This window comes from Prionailurus bengalensis, chromosome A1, assembly GCF_016509475.1.
Source record: "Prionailurus bengalensis isolate Pbe53 chromosome A1, Fcat_Pben_1.1_paternal_pri, whole genome shotgun sequence".
NCBI classification, from domain to species: domain Eukaryota; kingdom Metazoa; phylum Chordata; class Mammalia; order Carnivora; family Felidae; genus Prionailurus; species Prionailurus bengalensis.
The window spans coordinates 67,513,278-67,535,055 of NC_057343.1; the positions used below are offsets into that span (position 1 = coordinate 67,513,278).

Consider the following 21,778-nt stretch of genomic DNA (forward strand, 5'->3'; position numbering starts at 1 on the left):
GCCAGGAGACTCTTATAAGAAGGGAGGATTAGGAACCACTGATGGTCCAGGCAAGGGTAAAAAGACGGTGTGCTAGGGCTGTGTGAATGTGAATGGAAAGGAAGGGCCAGATATAAGGGAAGACACTTTGGAAAATAAAAAGTGTTACATAAATATAAGTACATCAGTCACAAAAAATACAGCCCTCCCCCAACTATAAAGAAAAAAGAAAGAAACGCCCCTACAGGAAGAAATAAACCTCGGTGCCTTAATTATCGAAGGCTCATTTGAAAGTATTTTTAAAGCCAATTTTACATACAAATACATGTGAATCCCTCATGTAGAAGATACACTATGGAAGTAGATACATGATAACTAATTTTAACAATTAAAGTAAGTCAATAGCACATAAAACTGATTCTAAAACTGATCATTTTTGGGGAGCCTGGGTGGCTCAGCCGGTTACACATCCAACTTCAGCTCAGGTCATGATCTCACAGCTCGTGAGTTCGAGCCCCAGGTTGGGCTCTATGCTGACAGCTCGGAGCCTGGAGCCTAGAGCCTGCTTTGGATTCTGTGTCTCCCTCTCTCTCTCTGCCCCTCCTCTACTCATGCTCTGTCTCTCAAAAATAAGTAAACGTTAAAAAAAACTTTTTTTGACTGATCGTTTTCAAAACTTCTCAAGACTACTGTGCCCAATTAGAATCATCACGGACAGACTGTCACTGACAACGAGGACCACAGGTAAGAGGGTGCAGATGACAATTTGTGCAAAAGACCAAGCTCTTCTCAGCGGGCCATCAGGACAACTTGTCATTCAGTTATGCCTGTGACCAGGTACAGTAACAGACCAAAGGCTGGCTCCGGAACAAAAGCACACATAAGTTAAGGACAACGCTGCAGCCAACACAGAAATTAATCATCTGTCCAAAGAAAAGCAGTCACACTCTGACTAGGACAAAAAAAACAGTGGAGTGTCATTAATGTTGGTAATGAGGAAGACACACCTTCCAAGCAAACTGCTTGGGTGGAGGCTGCCTCCACCCCTGAAAGAATGGTTGGTCCCGGACTCCCGCCCCCACCCCCCCCACCCTCGCCCCCGCCCATAAATCTAAGAAACTGGACGGAACATAGGAGGCCACTGTTTCAGGCAGGAACCACGGGCGCCACAGGACCCTGTGCGCCGAGAGAAGGGAAACACCAGAGCAGAGCCCCGGGACAGCCGGCTTCCTGCCTGGGGGCATTTGCCAGCAGAACTGTAGTTTCCCTGTGCCAAGGAGGAAGAGGCAGCTGTTTCAGGTTGCAGAAACGTCTGGAATTTGCAAGCCAGGTGGCAGAAGGGTAGGCCCCAGAAGTTTCTGTAGGGATTTAGCAGAGGAGCGGGGGGGGTAGCTGTGGGCTCAACAGAGACTCCAGAGGTCATGCCGGGGGTCACAGAGTTTCTGCCCAACCAGAATAAAACGATCTTCATAAGCACCTCAAATACTCCATTTAGACACCAGGAGGGCCATGCCTTTAAAGATCATACTCTAGAGTAAGAGCCACGTACCTGGACTTCATCTAAAATGGAAACACCATTTTAGACGGATACACAGGTACCTAGAGTAGGAAGGTGGATAGTTACACAGGTAGATAGAGAGATCCACTCCTGACAGGACTGACCTGTCAGGAATCGCTTAGAAGAAAAAAGCTCAATCAATACCCTTTAGTCAAAACTTCCTATCATGTTATCCCCCACAGTATCCAACACAGTAAATAGTTATTATACAGGCAAAGAAGAAAAAGTGACCCATTATCAAGGAGAAAGAACACAGGCAATGGAAGTAGAGCCTGACATGATCCAGATTTAGGAATTAGAGATGAGAACTAGAAAACAACTATTATAAATTATGTCCAAAGACTTAAAGGAAAACCTGGTTATAACAAGGGAATTAGAATGGGTAATTTTAGGAGAGAAATGAGCACTATCAAAAGGAGCAATATGGGGGCGCCTGGGTGGCTTGGTCGGTTAAGAATCCGACTTCAGGGGCGCCTGGGTGGCTCAGTCGGTTAAGCGTCCGACTTCAGCTCAGGTCACGATCTCACGGTCCGTGAGTTCGAGCCCCGCGTCAGGCTCTGTGCTGACAGCTCAGAGCCTGGAGCCTGTTTCAGATTCTGTGTTTCCCTCTCTCTCTCTGCCCCTCCCCTGTTCATGCTCTGTCTCTCTCTGTCTCAAAAATAAATAAATGTTAAAAATAAATAAATAAATAAATAAATAAATAAAAAGGAGCAATATGAAACATTCACTAGACAATTTTAGTACCAGAAAATTTCCACTGATCTCTTCCCAGATTCATCAACCCTTTTAGATTACAATCTGAAAAATAGAAGAAAAGACAGAAAGAAATTGAAGAAAAAAAAAAAGCTTGAAGGTTCAGTGGGGCAATAATAAGGAATGAAACACATGTAACTGGCAGTTCTGGAAGAGGATGACAAAAAGGGGGGAAAAAAATTTTTTTAAGTTTATTAATTTTTTTGTTTTGAAAGAGAGAGAGCAGGGGAGGGGCAGAGAGAGAGGGAGACAGAGAGAATCCCAAGCAGACTCCACACTGACAGTGTAGAGCCTGATGCAGGGCTCAAACTCCCAAACTGTGAGATCGTGACCTGAGCCAAAATCAATAGTCAGACACTTAACCAATTGAGCCACCCAGGCACCCTGGGAAGAAAACAATATTTGAAGGAATAATGGCTGAAATTTTTCCAAGTCTGGTAGAAAATATTCATTTTCATACGTAAGAATCTTAGCAAACCCCAAGAAGCATTAAAAAAAAAAAAAAAAAAAAAAGGACTTTTCCCTAGGCACATCACAAACTGCTAAAAACCAGAAAGTAAGACAAAGTCATGAAAGGAGCCAAGAAAAATAACACATTACACACACAGAAACAATCAAGTGATGCCGACATCCGAAACAATGGACACAAACAGTGGAACATCTATCGAGAGCTAACAGACTGGAAACAGTAACTGAATTCTATAGGCAACACAGATGTACTTCAAACGATGACAGTGAAATTAAGACATCTTCAAATAAAGTCTGAGAATTTATCACCAGCCAAACGAAACTTTAAGACATTATAAAAGAAAGTCTTCGGGGCGCCTGGATGGCGCAGTCGGTTAAGCGTCCGACTTCAGCCAGGTCACGATCTCACGGTCCATGAGTTCGAGCCCCGCGTCAGGCTCTGGGCTGATGGCTCAGAGCCTGGAGCCTGTTTCAGATTCTGTGTCTCCCTCTCTCTCTGCCCCTCCCCCGTTCGTGCTCTGTCTCTCTCTGTCCCCCAAAAAATAAATAAACGTTGAAAAAAAAAAATTTAAAAAAAAAAAAATAATAAAATAAAAGAAAGTCTTCAAGCTAAAGGGAACTGGTGCCAAACAGACAAAAACTCAGATGTACCGTAAGGAATAAAGAGAAACCAAACTGGCAAAAAGGCAGGTAGACATAAAAGATTAAAAATCTCCTTTCAATTTATTTGAAAGACAACTGGCTGCTTAAAGCAAAAAATGGTAACACTCCATGGTATACGCAGAGGTGAAATACATTCACACCAATAGCACAGTGAATGCGGAAGAGTAGCAGAGTTTTATGCTTGCATGTTTCTTACATTTTAGGTAAAGTAGTCCAACAGTAGGACTATACAGACAGTGACAAGCTAAGAAGCCTATTTGAATCCCTAAGTCAACACTAAAAACACAAGAGATACTGCTAAAAAGCCAATAAAGGAATCAAAATGGAATACTAAAATATATCTGATGAGGGGCACCTGGGTGGCTCAGTCAGTTAAGCGTCGGACTTCAGCTCAGGTCGTGATCTCACGGTTTGTGAGTTCAGGCCCCGCGTCGGGCTCTGTGCTGACAGCTCAGAGCCTGGAGCCTGCTTACAATTCTGTGACTCCCTCTCTCTCTGCTCCTCCCCCCGACTCATGCTCTCTGTCTCTCAAAAAAAAAAAAAAAAAAAAAAAAAGGAATAAACGTTAAAAACAAAAAAATTAAAAGCCAGAAATTGTCACAACAGATTAATAAAGGACCGACCTAAGTTGCTATATAAGGGAGATATACTTTAAATATACGAACAGGTTGAAAGTGAAAAGGATAAAAAAGATATGCCATGCAAACAACGGGTACAATGAATGCGGTGTGGCTCTATTAATATAAGACAACACAGACTTTGAGACAAGGAATATGACCAGAGATTAAAAGGAACATATCATAATGATAAAGTCAATTCACCACACCTAAATGTGTATGGATCAAATTATAGTTTCAACATATATGAGACAAAAACAGAACTACAGAGAAAAATCAGAAAACACACAATCATAGATCTCAACATTCCTTTCTCAGTAACTGATAAAAGTAGACCAAAAAAAAAAAAAAAAAAAAAAAGAGTAAGGCTACAGAAGATGTGAACAACACTAGTAACCACCTTAACCTAACTGACGTTTGTGGAACACCACACCCAACAATTGCAGGACAGTTTTCTCAAGTACACGTTGGATATTTCTCAACATAGACCCTATATGCCGGGGCTGGTATATAAATCTCAATAAATGTCTAAACACAAAAATGTTCCACAGAATGTTCTCCAATATCAAAAAAATTAAATTAGAAATCACTAAGATAGCTCTAAAAACCCCAAATATTTGAGAATTAACAACATATTTCTAAATAGCTATGTGGCAAAGGAGACCCCATAAGAGAAATCAGAATTATTTTTAAATAAATGAAAGTGAAAATATACCACATTATAACCTGTATAGATACAGGTAAGCAAGCCTTAGAGGAAACTTCTAGCTTTAAATGTTTTACACTAAAAGAAAGGTATAAAATTGATGATCAAAGATTCTGACTGAGACCAAAGAAACAGGAACACACACACACACACACAGACACACACACACACACACACACACCCCTCTGTTCATACCTCCAGAAGAGCATCTAGTGTAATCAAAGATCTGTGTGTTGCCCCCCACCCCCCGCCCTGGAACTATCGGCTCACTGAGTGCACAGACCCTGTCATATTCATTTACAATCAGCAGCATCATAAAAACAGCCACCTTTTAATGAGCACCTACTATAACCCAGACAATTGAATAGAAAATGATCTTGGGCACCTGAGTAAGCCCCACTTCTCTCTCTCTGTCTGCCCCTCCTGGGATTCTCTCTCTCTCTGTCCCTCGCTCACTTGCACCCTCTCTCAAAAAAAAAAAAAAAGGAAACAACCTTACAAAGGAAAAATTATCCCTTATTTTGCAGATGAGAAAATAAGCTGAGCATATTCATGCCTCACAGAGAACACTGTATTTTTTCTTCTAATGAAGCAAAATTACCACTCTTCTTCGTAATGTAGAAACTGAAGTTTGTTTCTGATAAATTGTATGCATTATAGTTTAAAAACAGTTCATATCCGGTGTAGAGAAAAACAATGTACAAATTAATGCGTACTAATGCGTCACCATTCTGCTAATGTTTTGGTTCCACATTTCCTTAAGTTGACAGGTTATAAGAGGATACTATTTGGTTAAATTTGTTTCCCTTGTGAAAACAAAATAGTTCCACCATAAGAGCAATAGAAGGCAAACCAAAGAAACCACAATCAGTATTTGCAGTCTCAGTCTATCTTCTGGACCCAAGAATAGTATCATAATAAATCAAGAACACCTAGTATCATTAAGAATTATAAAAGTCTACCAATTTAAAAAAGAGAGACAAGGAATATGTGCAGGAAATTCACTATGGGAAACAAATGGCTAATGAAAATTTGCAAATACTCAAATTCATTCTGACTCAGACATGTAAATTAAAAGAACAGAGCAGTATAATTTTTCATCTAGAAACTGGAAGTGTGGCAAAGACAAAAAAAATAATAATAACCAGAACATCCAATCTTTGTCAAGGGTGTGGGGCCATCTCATTTCACCAGAGAGACTGTAAAGAGTTACCAACTCTGGAAGGAAATCTGGCATTCAAAAGCCTTGAGATGTATATACCCTGAAAAATTAAGGATGTCTCCAAAGGTTTCACTTTGGTCACATTCACTGACATCTGTTAATATAAACAACTGGAAAACCATCTAATTGGTTTGGTCACTACATCTGTTAATATAAACAACTGGAAAACCATCTAACTACAGATTATGCTAGAATATGTGTGGCCATTAGAAACAACACTGCCAACTGCGGAATACAAACTAGATGTGAGCACGCATCCGTTTACAGCTGGTTCCTTCCCTGGGTGGGCGTGAAAATACATCTGGAGTGTAAGACAACCGTATAATCTGGGCGAGAACATTAATTTTCATCAATTTTTTAAAAATAAGTCAAGGGGTGGGGTGCCTGGGTGGCTCAGTCAGTTAAGCATCTGCCTTCAGCTCAGGTCATGATCTCACTGTTCCTGAGTTCAAGACTCAAATTGGTCTCTGTGCTGTGTGTGCAGAGCCTGCTTCAGATCCTTTGTTCCCCTCTCTCTCTGCCCCTCACCCCCTGCTTATGCTGTCTCTCTCTCTCTCTCTCTCTCCCCCCAAAATAAATAAATAAATACTTGAAAGGAAGGAAGGAAGCAAGGGAAGCAAGGGAGGGAAGGGAAGGGAGGAAGGATGGAGCAAGCGTGTGCCTGGGTAGCTCAGTCGGTTGAGCATGTGACTCTTAATTTCAGCTCAAATCACAATCTCACACTTCATGGGTTCCAACCCTGTATCAGGCTCTGCACTGACAGCATGGAGCCTGCTTGGGATTCTCTCCCTCTCTCTAAAGCAAATTTAAAAACTAAAAATAAAAAATAAAAAAAAACCATAGTAAATCAAGTAATATTCGTCATTCATGTGAAAAATACAGTTTCTTCCTTCTCAATTATATTCATCAGTACAAAAGAAACACAAAACCCAAGTATGGACATCTAACTATCGCTTCTCTAATTGTCCTTCAAAGCAGAAACTGTAGTTCACCTCCTCATGATGCAGATTCCTCATCACCAACTTGACTCCTACCCAACGTCAATAATCCTCAGTACGTGTGGAGGACACTCTTCCAACCGACCGCCCCAAATGGCCAAGCCTTTGGAGTTTTGCATACGTCACAAATCCGTTCTGTTCCCTGCTGCCAGGCTTCCCTTCAGTGGACCATCTCACCAGTACCTACCACTCTTTCCAAACTAGGATACAGCTTTGTAATGTTTTAAGGAAAAATCACAGTAAATTGGCTCTGAGGAGGAACCTAAAGGAACTGCAGAACAAAAAATCAAGTACTTGTATCACCTCTGTCGTATTTGGGGTTTACTTCCTGGTTCGTGGCCCTTCGGCAGAGCTGGGCCTACCAGGTGATGCGGTTTCCAGGTACACTGGGTATCACAACAAGCTAGTGCGAGGAGTATGCTGAGCTCATCTGGAGCAGAAAGTTGCCTGTGTTTTTCCAATATTGTTTCCTGGAGTTGCTTAGTATACTGCCCCACCGACTTTCATGATGACATAATCTAGAGATTAAACTCCATTTCTGAGAGGAGGACCCAGGGATAGCCTAATATTCTCCGTCCCCATGAACCCATGGGGTTCTGTAGAAGAAAACAGATTCAAGGAAATGGAAACCAAAGTGTACACAAAATCAACAAGCTGCTGCTGTCTATAATCTGAGAGCTCCACTGCCTTTTATTTCTCTTCCTGCCTGGTTTTCCATGGCTGGCACACATACCAGCTCACCTATACAGAAAGCTCTCGGCAAGCCTTGGCATTTAGCTTTCTTTTAGCTCCACTGGCCTTTTCTTTTTCATTCAACCATGGTGACCTACTGGAGTCCAGAGGCCAGAAAGACACGTACAGACTTCACAAGACCTGAGCACAAGGGCCCCACTGTGGAACCCAAGAACCACTTGGGGGCCTGGGATATTTGCTCTGAGGTCAGACCGACTCCACATTCCCTGACTTCATCACCCCTAATGGTCATGAGTCCCCGAATGTGTAAGGCTATATTAATTATGGTAGTGTGTTCAAAGTGAGGTCACGTCCCCAGATAATGAAAGACTCCCCCCAACTCACACCCTTCCATCACCAATTTCTTGCTTTGAAAGAGAAGCCCCATGTGACCGGTTTCCTAAACAAGAGAGGAGAAGAGAGAGACGAGCAGCACAAAGAGTTGTGCCAAAGGTGAGCTGGTGGGGCAGCAGGAAGAAGTAACAATACGGTGAGCATGAAAAACCCAGTAACTAGGAGAGAAAGGAAAGCAAACACACACACACACACACACACACACACACACACACACACACACACACAGTTACAAACACGCACTTTAGGGTTAGAGGAGAGACTATCTTAATGAGAAAATAAAAATGAAGTACATTCCCAAGAGAAGAAAAAAAATTCTATCAACTTTTAAAAATATCTTTTAATACACTTTTCTGTTTCTAAAAATTATAATAAAAAATGTGAGCATAGACTATCTTCTGAAAAGTGGCATGCTTAGTCTTAAAAATTTATACGTGAGGCGACACACTAGGTCTCTTTTTTTTTAATTCGTTTTTAATGTTCATTTATTTCTGAGAGAGAGAGAGAGAGAGCATGAGCAGGGGAGAAGCAGAGAGAGAGGGAGGCACAGAATCCGAAGCAGGCTCCAGGCTCTGAGCTGTCAGCGCAGAGCCCGAGGTGGGGCTCGAACCCACGAACCACAAGATCATGGCCCGAGCCCAAGTCAGACGCTTAACTTACTGAGCCACCCGGGCGCCCCCATATGCTAAGTCTTTTATGGCAACTATACTTAGAATTAGAACTCTTTTGTCTATAAAGAAGCTTCTAAATTTTGCTCATCATGTGCCTTCCTTCAGACCAAAAGTACAGGAGGGAAGTGATACGCCCTCTACGAACTCATCCATGGTGCATAATTTTACCGTCAAAATGAGAGTGTTTTACAAACGGGATTTTCCTTTTCTCTAATGTTTTATATTTATCAAAGTACAGAGCTTAAGGAAGTTGGATATACAGCACACCTAAGCAACACTGCACACTTCTGTAAGGTCACAAAACTAGTTGTATTACTCATTCACTTGTAAACACCATGCTCGAAGCTTTCAGGAAGGGAGTCAATCCGTGCAGGAGAAAGATGAGAGGAGATACGGTCTAAATCATGACTTTCACAGCATACATTTTGAAAACCAAACTTACTAAAAGCAGCAATGCCTTGTTATCTATCACCAGTACACACAAAGCGACTAATGGAAAAGTGCGCAGAGCAAGAAAATGCTCCCTCACAAAGCAACCCATCACACTCTCAACCCAATTCCACACTCTCCTACTCACTGGCAAGGGGTGTAACCAATAGCAGCCAGGTACCAACGGCTGCTAAGTCTCAGAGATACCAAAGACAATAACCCGGTCACTTCAACTAATGAGTCCCAGAGGGAGGAGAAGGGAGGAGACAAGGTCTTCAACACATAACCAAGACAGAGCTGCTTGCTCTGCACAGGGAACCAGAGAGGGGTACAGTCTTCTTTGAAATGCCTTCCTTTTCCTCCACAGGCAACTGAAAGTTTATCACCACTGCTGAGGATCAGGGTGAACTGTCATTGTTTCAATGAACACTGAGTAAATATAGGACTTGCACCTGTTCAAAAAAAAAATGACGTTAACCTTGAAGACATTGTGTTAAGTGAAATAAGCCAGTCACTCATGGACCCATCCTGCACGATTCCACTCACATGAGGTACCTAAGCGGTCAGTTTCCTGGAGACAGGAAGTAGAATGGTGGTTGCCAGGGGCTGGGGGGAGGGAAATGAGAAACTGATCTAATGGGTACGGAGTTTCAGTTTTACAAGAAGAAAAGAGTTCCGGAGGTGGACAGTGGTGATGTCTGCACAAGGATGTGAATGTACTTAAGGCCACTAACTTATACACTCAAAAATGGTAAATGTGGTCGATTTTAAGTCATGTGTATTTGACCACAACTAAACATTTAAAAACCAAAATGAGGGGTGCCTGGGTGGCTCAGTTGGTTAAGCATCGCACTTTGGCTCAGGTCATGATCTCACGGATCGTGAGTTCAAGCCCTGCGTTGGGCTCTGCCCTGACAGCCAGAGCCTGGAGGCTGTCTCAGATTCTGTGTCTCCCTCTCTCTCTCTGCCTCTCTCCACCCCCAAAAAATAAGTAAAGCATAAAGATAAAAAATAAGAAATAAAAAACAAAATGAGGGGCACTAGCTGGCTCAGTCATTAGAGCATGTGACTCTTTTAAATTTATTTATTTATTTGGGGGGGGGGGGGAGGAGGGGTAGAGAGACAATCCTAAGCAGGCTCTGAACTGTCAGCACAGAGCCAGACGTGGGGCTCAAACCCACGAACTGTGAGATCATGACCTGAGCTGAAACCAAGAGTCGAAAGCTTAACAGAGCCACCCAGGTGCCCCGCAGAGCATGTGACTCTTGATCTCAGGGTTGTGAGTTCAAGCCCACCTTGGGTACAGAGATTACTTAAAAATAAAAAAAATCAATCAATCAAAAGTGATTACCTTTGAATACCTGGGAAAAACGTGGTCTAAAACCAAAACTCTAAACCTACAGAAATACCTTAAAATAACAAAGAAATAAAAACATTTTCAGAACAACACAAAAAAATCTTTTGGTAACTTTTTTTAACATTTATTTATTTTTGAGAGAGAAAGAGAGAGCACGTGAGTGAGGGAGGGAGGGGCAGACACAGAATCTGAAGCAGGTTCCAGGCTCCAAGCTGTCAGAACAGAGCCCGACGCAGGGCATGAACTCAAGAGCTGTGAGATCATGACCTGAGCTACAGCTGGACACTTCATGAACTGAGCCACCCAGACGCCCCAACCAACATCAAAATTTAAAAATTAAACTGGATTTTTAAAACTTAAGTATCAAGTCCTGTTTTTAGCATAAATCCCGGGGAAAGGAATGGAGACATTCATGCTGCCTGTTCACGTGCCAAGAAGGCTCCCCCTGCCTCGCCCACCCCACCCCCGGGCCATCTACCTCTGCGCTGCCCTGCCCTGCCCCTGCTGCCCTGCCCCTCGTTTCCTTCACCTTCTGGAGTACAATGATTCCTCAATTTTCCTAATGGTAAGAATCCCTGGGGCGCAGATTAAATATACAGATTTCCAGGGCTTCTCTTAATCCTGAGGGAGTAGGTCTGGGGTTAAGCCCAGGTTGGAGAGTTTTTTGTTAAGCACAAAGATGACTCATAACAGAATTTAGTGACCCGCAGCCTAGCATATGTCTGCCTCACCCTTGATCTGCTCAGCAAGGAAGCTGAACAGGTATGTCGTCCAGGGGATCCTAACCGTGCCCTGCAGTGTTCACACAGCTCCCAGCTGCAAGGCCCATAAACATCCAGCTATTAAAAGCCGTGAGCAGACAGCTGCTCTGACAAATGGCTGAGTAACTGATAGGGGACCAGCCCCCACCTCTGCCATACGCAGCTACATGACTGGGCAAAATTATGTTTCCAGGCTCCAGATAACAGGCGGTGCAAGACTGATCCCTGAGAGAAGAAACACTCAAGAGGTAAACACTACCGTTGTCTTGGCTCTCAGCCGGGAGACCATTTTTCAACCGTGGCAGTGAGCTCAAGTCCAACAGTGCAGCAGCCCCACTGAGCTGAGGAGTCAGAGGTCAGATTCTTCGAGGATCAATGAAAGGGTCCCCAAAGTCCTGGGGCAGGGCGAGGAAGGGGTGCTGCTGGAAGGCCTTAGCTGAGGGATGGGCTACAAAGGCCCAGGTCGCCAGAGAGCTGATGCAAAGAATAGCAAGCAGAACACGAATACTCAAAGGTCAAGTTAGGGCACTGGAGTTCTTGCCCAGCCAGAGTGGAGAAACCTTCGTATCATGAACAAGGCTGGCACGTAGCTGACACACCAGAAAGAACAGGTCTCAGAATTAAAGACCACTCTGGAGCAGTGATTCTCAACTGGGGCAATTTTGGTCCTAATCCCCTGCCCCCAGGGGGCATCTGGCAACGTCTGAAGACCTTACTAGCTGTTACAACTAGAAAGATGCTGCTGACATCAAGTGGGTAGAGGCCACAGTTCCTGTTCAACATCCTACACGCATGAGCTTCCCTTCATTCCCCACCCAATAAAAAATTACACAGCCCTAAATGCAGTAGTGAAGTTGAGAATCTCTTCCACAAAACAGACTTGCTCTAGACTCATCCTAGAAAAGATACAGAGGCAAGAAAGAAAGAAAGAAAGAAAGAAAGAAAGAAAGAAAGAAAGAAAGAAAGAAAGAAAGAAAGAAAGAAAAGATACAGAGGCCTAACAAGGACCCACAAAGGACACAGAGCTTGAAGGTTGAGACCCACCAACTTGGAGACGCTTAAGAGAAAACACCATAGAATTTCCAAAAATGTAAGCTTAACAAAGCATAAATCAAGCCTACCCAAGTTCAAAGAGATCAGCCACTAAGTGACCTATTAATGCAAATTTCAACATTCTCAAAGACTATCAGAATGTAGACTTATACCGTAGCATTCATGATGTCCAATAAATCTTAAGTCTTAGACATGCAAAAAATAAAATAAACAAACAAACAAAACAGGAAAATGTAACCCACAGGAAGAAGCAAAGCAGTCTTCATAATAAAAAGCAAAATATATAAATAAGAATAAAAACAAACCCAAGTTGACCCAGGCATTGGATTTTTTAAAATTTTATGTTTAAAGAGTTGAAGGGAAAGAAAAAAAAGAAAAAAAAATTAAAAAAAAAAAAAAAGGGGCGCCTGGGTGGCGCAGTCGGTTAAGCATCCGACTTCAGCCAGGTCACGATCTCGCGGTCCGTGAGTTCGAGCCCCGCGTCGGGCTCTGGGCTGATGGCTCAGAGCCTGGAGCCTGTTTCCGATTCTGTGTCTCCCTCTCTCTCTGCCCCTCCCCCGCTCATGCTCAGTCTCTCTCTGTCCCAAAAATAAATAAACGTTGAAAAAAAAAAAATAAAAAAAAAAAGAGTTGAAGGGAAGTATGTTCAAAGAATTGAAAAGAAATAGGAATAAACAGATTCTCCACAGAAAAACACAAACTCTAAAAAAGAGCTAAGTGGACGTTCTGTAACTGAAAAGTACAAAACTGGAAGGGAAAAAAAAAAACTGGGCTTAGTAACAGTTTGAAGATAAAAGAAAAAGTAGTCAGGTTGATCAATAGAAAACTACCCAATCTGAAGAACAGAGAGAAAAATTAAAAAGAAAGAGAAAAAAATGAGAACAGATCAGAAGAGAATATTTTAGGGGTGCCTGACTTAAGTCAGTTAAGTGTCCAACTTCAGCTCGGGTCATGATCTCATGGTTTGTGAGTTCAAGCCCCACATCAGGCTCTGCGCTGACAGCTCAGAGCCTAAAGCCTGCTTCAGGTTCTGTGTGTGTGTGTCTCTCTCTCTCTCTCTCTCTCTCTCTCTGCTCCTCCCCTGCTTGTCCTCACACTCTCTCTCTCTTTCAAAAACAATAAAATATTAAAAAAAAAAAAAGAGGAGGAGGAGAGTATTTTAAAAGATATAATGGCCTTGGGGCACCTGGGTAGCTCAGTTGGTTAAGCATCCAACTTTGGCTCACGTCATGATCTCATGGTTTGTGAGTTCAAGCCCCAAATCGGGCTCTGCACTGACAGTATAGAGCCTGCGTGGGATTCTCTATCTCCTCTTTCTGCTCCTCCCCCACTCACACTTTCTCTCTCAAAATAAATAAACTTAAAAAAAAAAAGATATAATCACCAAATATTTCTCAACTTTTTAAAAAAAAGAACCACATTAAAGATCAAAATGCTCAGCAAACCCCAAGAGGCATAAATACAAAGAAAATTACACCTAGGTAGCACTCTCCTGAAAAATCAATTAAAAAATAAAATAAAATGTTAAAGCCTGCCAGAGAAAACAGAAACAAGGAGGAAAACAAAGACACAAAAGAGGAATGACTGGTATCAGATACAATGGAGGCCTGGAGGCCGGATGACAATGAACAATACCCTTAACATACTTAAAAGGGATAAAAGAACTATCAATCCAGAATACAATATCCAGCCAGCATATCCTTCAGAAACAAAGGAGAAAAACAGATTTTTAGATAAACAAAAACTGAGAATTCATCACTTGTAGACCTATTCTTAAGAAATGCTTAAAGGATGTTTTTTTTTCAGGTGGAAAAGAAATCCTACCAAATAGAAACTTGGCAGTGAAGGAACAAAAAGCAGTAGAATGGTAATTAGACAGATAAATAAAAATGATAGTTCCTTTTCTTTTAAATTCTGAAGAAATGAATATTTAAAGCATAAGTAACAACAGTGTTAGTTAAGGTTAATTAATTACAACTCAATTTGAAATGCCAACAAAGCTAAAGAGAGACTTCAAAAGTCAGGATGCAGAAACTTCATGACTAAAGAGGAAAATGGACAACCTCCCACAGTTGAGAATGTTTAATCTCTTGCTCTCATTGTCTCTATACAAAGACAACATAATTATCTATATAGACATCCTAATCAATCTACCCAAAAATTTACAATTAAATGGGGCTTAGCAAGGTCTCAGGAAACAAAGCAAAAAATGTGTGTGTGTGTTTGTGTGTGTGTGTGTGCGTGCACGCGCGCGTGTGTGTGTGTGTGTAGTCAGTTGTACTTCTATATAAGAAGTGGAAAATGAAAATTAAAAATACCATTTATAATACCCAAAAAAACCCCATAAAATACTAAGGAATAAATTAAATGAAGGATCTAAAGACCTCAATACTGACAACTATAAGATATGGTCAAAAGAAGTTAAAGAACATCTAAATAAAGAGATATACCAAGGCGCCTGGGTGGCCCAGTTGGTTAAGCATTCGACTTTGGCTCAGGTCATGATCTCAGAGTTCGTGAGTTGGAGCCCCTGCTTGAGATTCTGTGTCTCCCTCTTTCTCTGCCCCTCCCCTGCTCATACTCTGTCCTTCTCTCTCTCTCTCTCTCAAAAATAAATAATACACATTTTTTAAAAAATTTTTAAAGAGATATACCACACTCATGTTTTGGAAAACTAATATTTAGACACCCATTCTCTCTAAATGATCTACAAAATTTGGTGCAATTCCAATGTATATCCAAATAGCATCTTTTGACTCTAAAACCTCTATGAAAACACAAGACTTAGAATAACCAAAGTAACCAAAGTAGAACAAGATGGGGGCTTACACTACTTGATTTCAAGATGTATTATAAAGCTACAGTAATCAAGAGAATTTCATTTTGGAGAAAGGACAGACCTATAAATCAACAGAATAGAATAAGAATCCAGAAACAGATTCACATATAGTCATTTAATCTTTGACAAAGTTTCCAATTAAATTCAAAAGGCCAAAGGGTAATTTTTTCAATAAATTGTGCAGAAACTAAATATTTATATCAAAATTAAATAAAATTCAACCCCTACCTTACATTATATATAAAAATTAATACACTATGAATGCAAACCAAAATCTAAATCTAAAACCATAAAACACCCAGAATAAAACACAAAGGTTTCTCAGACAGAATATAAGCAATGATAACCATAAAAAAAAAAAAACACACAAAAACTGATAAACAGGATTTCATCAAAAACTTTCCATTCCTTAAAAGATATTATTAGGTAAATAAAAAAGCAAGCCACAGGTTGAAAGAAAATGTTGGCAATTTATACATCTGGCAAACGACTAGCCTCCTGCATATACAGAACTCACACAATTCATCAAGACGAAAACCCCACTATAAAAGAGAAGGGGCAAACGCTTGCATAGATACTTCACAGAGAAGATTCACGAACAGCAAAGAAGCACATAAAAAGATACTGAGCATCATTACTCAACAATGAAGTGAAGACCAAAACCATAATGAGATACTATTACACATACCCATGAATAACTAAAATTAAAAATACTGACAATACCAAGTCTTGGTGAGGATACACTGCTCTTCCCTAGCCAACTACAACACTGACAAATCGCCCCTAGAGATGAACTTTTCTTTCACAAAATGCACAGGTCCAACTCAAGTTTATATCCAAGGGGGAAAATGGAGAGGGAAATATGTTTAAAAGATTTTAAAGTGTTAAACAATCTGGGGCGCCTGGGTGGCGCAGTCGGTTAAGCGTCCGACTTCAGCCAGGTCACGATCTCGCGGTCCGTGAGTTCGAGCCCCGCGTCAGGCTCTGGGCTGATGGCTCAGAGCCTGGAGCCTGTTTCCGATTCTGTGTCTCCCTCTCTCTCTGCCCCTCCCCCGTTCATGCTCTCTCTCTGTACCAAAAATAAATAAAACGTTGAAAAAAAAAATTAAAAAAAAAAAAAAAACAATGTAAGATGCATTACTACCTCATTCTAATTTTGTCAGAAGGTTACAAAGAGAAACAGAAATTCCAACCAAATATACTTCTTAGGAATGCTCTATTTCCATTAATACTGCAGTTTCACTATGACCGTATTCTCAGGACGCTAGCCCCTAGACATTTTCAGAAAGAAAATGTAACCACAGACTAATAGGCAAAATACTGGATTGAGCCATATGAAATTGCTGTTTATTAAGCCCTCAACAGTTGAATATCTGCAATCTCGTATTATCCAGCCTAAATATAAAGCAAAACGCAGGGTGTCTATACTGAAGCAAAATTAGCTTTAAGTAAAAACAAAACAAAGTTCTGTCTGAGAACTATGGACATGACACCATGTGGCTGACATGCCGACTAACTTTGCACAGTGTAGAGAGTGAATTCAGGGGGAGGTGAACAGGTGGGGTGGACCCTTCCCTTCTCACAACCAGTACACTCTGCTGCACAGGGTTTTTGTTTTTTAACTCCAGCTCCATTTCTTGCAGACTCTGTTCAGGAGAAGTCAGCAAGCTGACTCTGCCTCCTGGCCGGTCCCCTTCTACTTCCTTCTCAGAGTCTATAATAAAGTATGCCTGATGTCCTGACTGCTGATCTTACAATACAGCTGAGCTGGAGAAGGGTCTAGAAAGAAGAAGTAAAATGGTCAAGAGAAGAGGGTCTTAAGGGAAAAGATCAGAAGAAAGGGGAAGAGTCCACTGAGAAAGACTATGTGATCTAAGTAGTATAGATACAAGAAGCATGTCTTTTTCTCCAAATTACAGAATTCTAAAAACACAGCTATACCACTTAAATGACTAAAAATACACTTGGGGTAAGTAAAATTATTTCTCTACATAGAAGATTGCTCTACAGATGTCCCTCCCGTGAGATGCACTGCATAAATGTCAGTAGTTCACTCTCCTTATCCGTGGTAGGTGTGTGCTATAAAGTCACTGTGACCATGAATTGGTGAATACTAATTGCTCCTGGGAAAACACAGACTTGGGTTCCTGCCAGCTTTTGATAACATTTTTATCATCAATACACACAAAACCATATGTTGTGTGTTTCTGTTTAATGACACCGTATTTACTGTCCGTTGTGGACTCATTAACATTGGACTCACGCCAAAAGCACAACTCATACCTGAACCAAGCTTATCTAAGACAGGCATTTTCCTGTAGTATGTGCCACATTTTCTCCACAAGGCACATCACAGCCTTCATGTGCTCAGGAACACTAGACAGCACTTCCACACTCTATGTGAGGCGATGTTAAACAGCAAAATCACCAACAAAAAGGACAAAAGTGCAGAAAACAGGCACTAAATATAAATAGACTGTGAAAAGGTACTTATTTACAGTATGACAGCTAGTGACTCAAAATTTTACCAACTGTGTGCATACCCACAAATGACCATGAAAGAGCTTCGAGTACTGATTTGGGGATTACATATAAATTTTAGCAAGTAGGCAAATTTGCAAACTACGGGGTCTGTGAATAATGAGGATTGACTGTATATAAATTCTGGCAAGACAGATCCACAATAGAGGATAAAAGGAAACTAGGATATTTGCAGGGAATCAGCTCATCCTAGAAGTTCAAATGAAGAAAAATACTCTCTCACAAATCATCCTTTGGGGTAACTAAAAAAGTGAAGACAAGACTTTAGCCACAAGAAGAAATATGGTCAAACCGATCCAATTCTGTAAGAAGTCTGCACCAGGAAGCAAGTAGCAAAAAACAACATCCATGAACTCAAAAAGTGCCAGCTCTGGCTTTACCCGGCATTCAGAGCAAACCAACCACCAACAGGGACACAAAGTCAAGAAACCCAGAGCCAATCGGACTAAAGATCTTCAGTAAAAACCTCTGTGCCATATGCATTTTGCAATACAAGAAACTCTCTGTACCACAGGCCAAGACCGTCTTGATTACTGAGACTCCCATCCTGCCCACCCCAGGACTACAGACCTATAACATTCAGGCTCACTTCAACCTGGGCCTGAAGCCAAGGTCAGGCTGGCAAATGAGAGATCCATCCCCACTAGTGGCGGGGCTGGAGACTGTCCTCTGATCCGTGCACACCTCGTCTGAAGGTACCATCCTCCCCCCAGCCTGGCACCTACCCTCCTGTGTTCTCAGCTGAGGAAGCAGCCCCTTGATATTTGAAGCTGGACATGTCCTGCTTTTCTGTGTCTTGGCCAAGAACAAAGACGGTAAGTAAACCACTAGTCCCACCATAGAGGTAATAGCAATCCATGCTGGGAAAATGACTCGTGACTGGCAGGGACTTTCTAAAATGATGAAGTATAATGTTCAAAACACCACTAAGGTGAGGAACCTGTGTTCTTCACGCCAATCTGGTGACTTTACAAAAACACAGCCTGTGTTGCACAATCCCATGACTTGCTACAAAGTTCTGAAAAAAATGCCCAAGAAATTTGAGGAACCTCAACAGACCACCATGGGCTGTTTCTACAGACCACCAACTGGAAACACTAATCCAAGCAACATGTCATAGTTCATAAAAACTCCTCTTAATTTAATCAAATTTAAGAGAAAAATCAATGATCAAGTGGGAACGTAAAATGATGCGGCCACCGCAGAAGAGAGCATGGCAGTTCCTCAAAAAGATTAAGCCTATAGCCCAGCAATTCCACTTTTGGGAATGTACCCGAAGGAACTGCCAGTACAGACTTGAAGAGGTATTTGTAGACCCACGTTCACAGCAGCAGTATCCACAATCACCAAGAGATGGAGACAAATCTCCCAAATGCTGACAGATGAATGGGGAAACAAAATGTGGTACATCCATACAATGGAATAGTATCCAGCCTTAAAAAGGAGTAAAATTCTGACAATACGGATAAACCTTGAAGACATTACTCTATCTGACATAAGCCAGACACAAGATGACAAATACCGCATGAATCCACTTACCTAGGTACCTAGACCAGGGGTTAGGGTTAGGGACAGGAAGTAAAAAGGTGATGGCTATGGGGGAGGGGCCTGGGGAGTTCAGTGTTTAGTGTGTACAGAATTTCAGTCTGGGAAGATAAGTTCTGGAGATGAATAGTGGGGACGGCCACACAACAATGTGAATGTACTTAATGTCACATAAAGAGCTAAAATGGGAAGTTTTTATGTCATGCATATTTTACCACAATCAATCAATGCCTGCTCCTGAGCTCATACAACTCTTGATCTCGGGGGTTGTGAATTTGAGCCCCACACTGGATGTAGAGATTGCTTAAAAATAAAATCTTAAAAAAAAAAAAAAAAATCTCAAAGCTCCTAAAGAGTAATTGTACCAAAGCTGTGCAAAGGTAGACAAATGACAAGTCATTTATATATACGATACATCCCTCGACACCCTTCACTATTATAAACTATAGCCACTCTAGTGACAACACCCAACCTGGTGTTCTCCCAGGACGGGGATCAGGAGGTGGGGCCTGAGCCTAAGGCACAAATGTTCACAGAGGGCTTTCAGAGCTGCTGAAATGTCTATGTCTTCCCCTAGCAGGATTCTAGAAATTGGTGTTTCCCACCTTTCTGGAATTTCAGGTTACGCCTACTGGTTTAACCCTCTTTGTAAGGGGACAATCCTTTTAGGATAATCAAGCCAGCAAATTAACACCTTTGAGAGATGTTTACATCCAGGTAAGCAAATGTGCCAGGTCAGATCAGATTTCCCAAAGGTAACCTTCCAAAGTTAGTGAGAAGAGGAAGCAAAACAGGTGAACGACAACTAACCTGTGCAGCAGAGCTCTGTTGGACTGAAATATCACCTCAAACCTGACTTCCATGTTTAAGGTTTTCACGGTAGAGCCCTAGTGGAATTTCCTATTTATTTATGGAAGCTAATAAGCATGACCTGGAAAAACAAAAATCTAGCTGATTTACAGAGAAATCGGACTATTCTTCTCCTAAATGGTACAATGGACTACAATGGAGTAATGGGGGGGGGGGGAGGGGGCGGGGGGACAGCAACGAAGACCGCTTGACTAGAGCAAAGACCCCTTGACTAGAGCATACAAGCACTACTACCATTTCCAGGTCACAGAAGAGGATCCGGAGTTTACATGTCGTAACACGGGCAGTAAGAAGCCTCTGAGATTCACACAATTCCAAGATTAATAAGACTCTGCTCAAAGGAAGAACGTGGAGGAGACATCTTGCGTTTTGCCAAGGAAAGTATTCACAAGAAACAGAAGCTCTAAATAAGCAGCAACTAGGTAAAAGAAGCAATATTTTTTTTTTTTAGTTTTTTTAAAATGTTTATTTATTTTTGAGAGAGACAGAAACAGAATGTGAGTGGGTTAGGGGCAGAGAGAGAGGGAGACACAGAATCCGAAGCAGGCTCCAGGCTCTGAGCTGTCAGCACAGAGCCCGATGTGGGGCTCGAACTCATGAACTGTGAGATCATGACCTGAGCCGAAGTTGGGACACTCAACCGACTGAGCCACCCAGGTGCCTCAAGAAGCAATATTTTTTAAGTGTTTATTTATTTACTTTGAGAGACGGAGAGAGCAAGCGGGGGAGGGACAGAGGAAGAGGGAGAGAGAGAATCCCAAGCAGGCTCCATGCTCAGCACAGGGGCCTACATGGGGCGCGATCACGCAACCCAACGTGATGAGATCATGACCTGAGCCAAAAATCAAGAGTTGGACACTTAACCAGCTGAGCCACCCAAGTGCCCCCAAGAAGCAATATTTTAAACGGTTTGGTTTTATCTTTCAATAAGGACTTAATATAAATTATATATATTGGGGTGCCTGGCTGGCTCAGTTGGAAGAACATGAGGGTCTTGATTTTGGGGTCATAAGTTCGAGTCCCATGTTGGGTGTAGAGATTACTTCAACCTCAAAAACTTCAAACAAAATTGTATATATTTAGGGTGTACAATGTCATATTTTGTACATATTTTGTAACATATTTTGTAACATATCCATCACTTCGGTTATCATTGTGTGTGTGCGTGTGTGTGCGCACGTGCGCGTGTGTGTGTGGTGGGAACACTTAAGATCTACTCTCTTAGCAAATTTCACGTATACAATACAGTTAAAATGAGGTGTTTGTGTTTTTATTTTTTCGTACTTATTTTTGAGAGAACGCAAGCAGGGGAGGGGCAGAGAGAAGAGGACAGAGGATCTGTAGTGGGCTGTGTGGACAGGCTGACAGCAGCGAGCCCAATGTGGGGCTCGAACTCACCAACCGCAAGATCATGGCTTGACTTAACCTAAGCAGAGGTCAGAGATGCTGATGCTCCACCCACTGAGCCACCCCAGGTGCCCCTGTGGTTTTGTTTTTAAAGCCCAAGGCAAAGATATATCCAGGATCAAATTTGTGCAAAGCCCTTGAGCTCTTGTCACTGGTATGTCTGTGGCAGCTCCTTTGTAAAAACACCTGACATCCTCACTCCCTTCATAATAGTGAAGATTATGGCATTTTCTGCATACAAAAACACTGAACACA

At 41.8% G+C, this 21,778-nt stretch overlaps 1 protein-coding gene across 1 annotated transcript in view; it reads right to left on the bottom strand.

Annotated features, from left to right (window-relative positions):
- Positions 1-21,778, bottom strand: part of ABCC4 (ATP binding cassette subfamily C member 4) — a 264,370-nt gene that overhangs the window by 182,469 nt on the left and 60,123 nt on the right. The window lies entirely within an intron of this gene.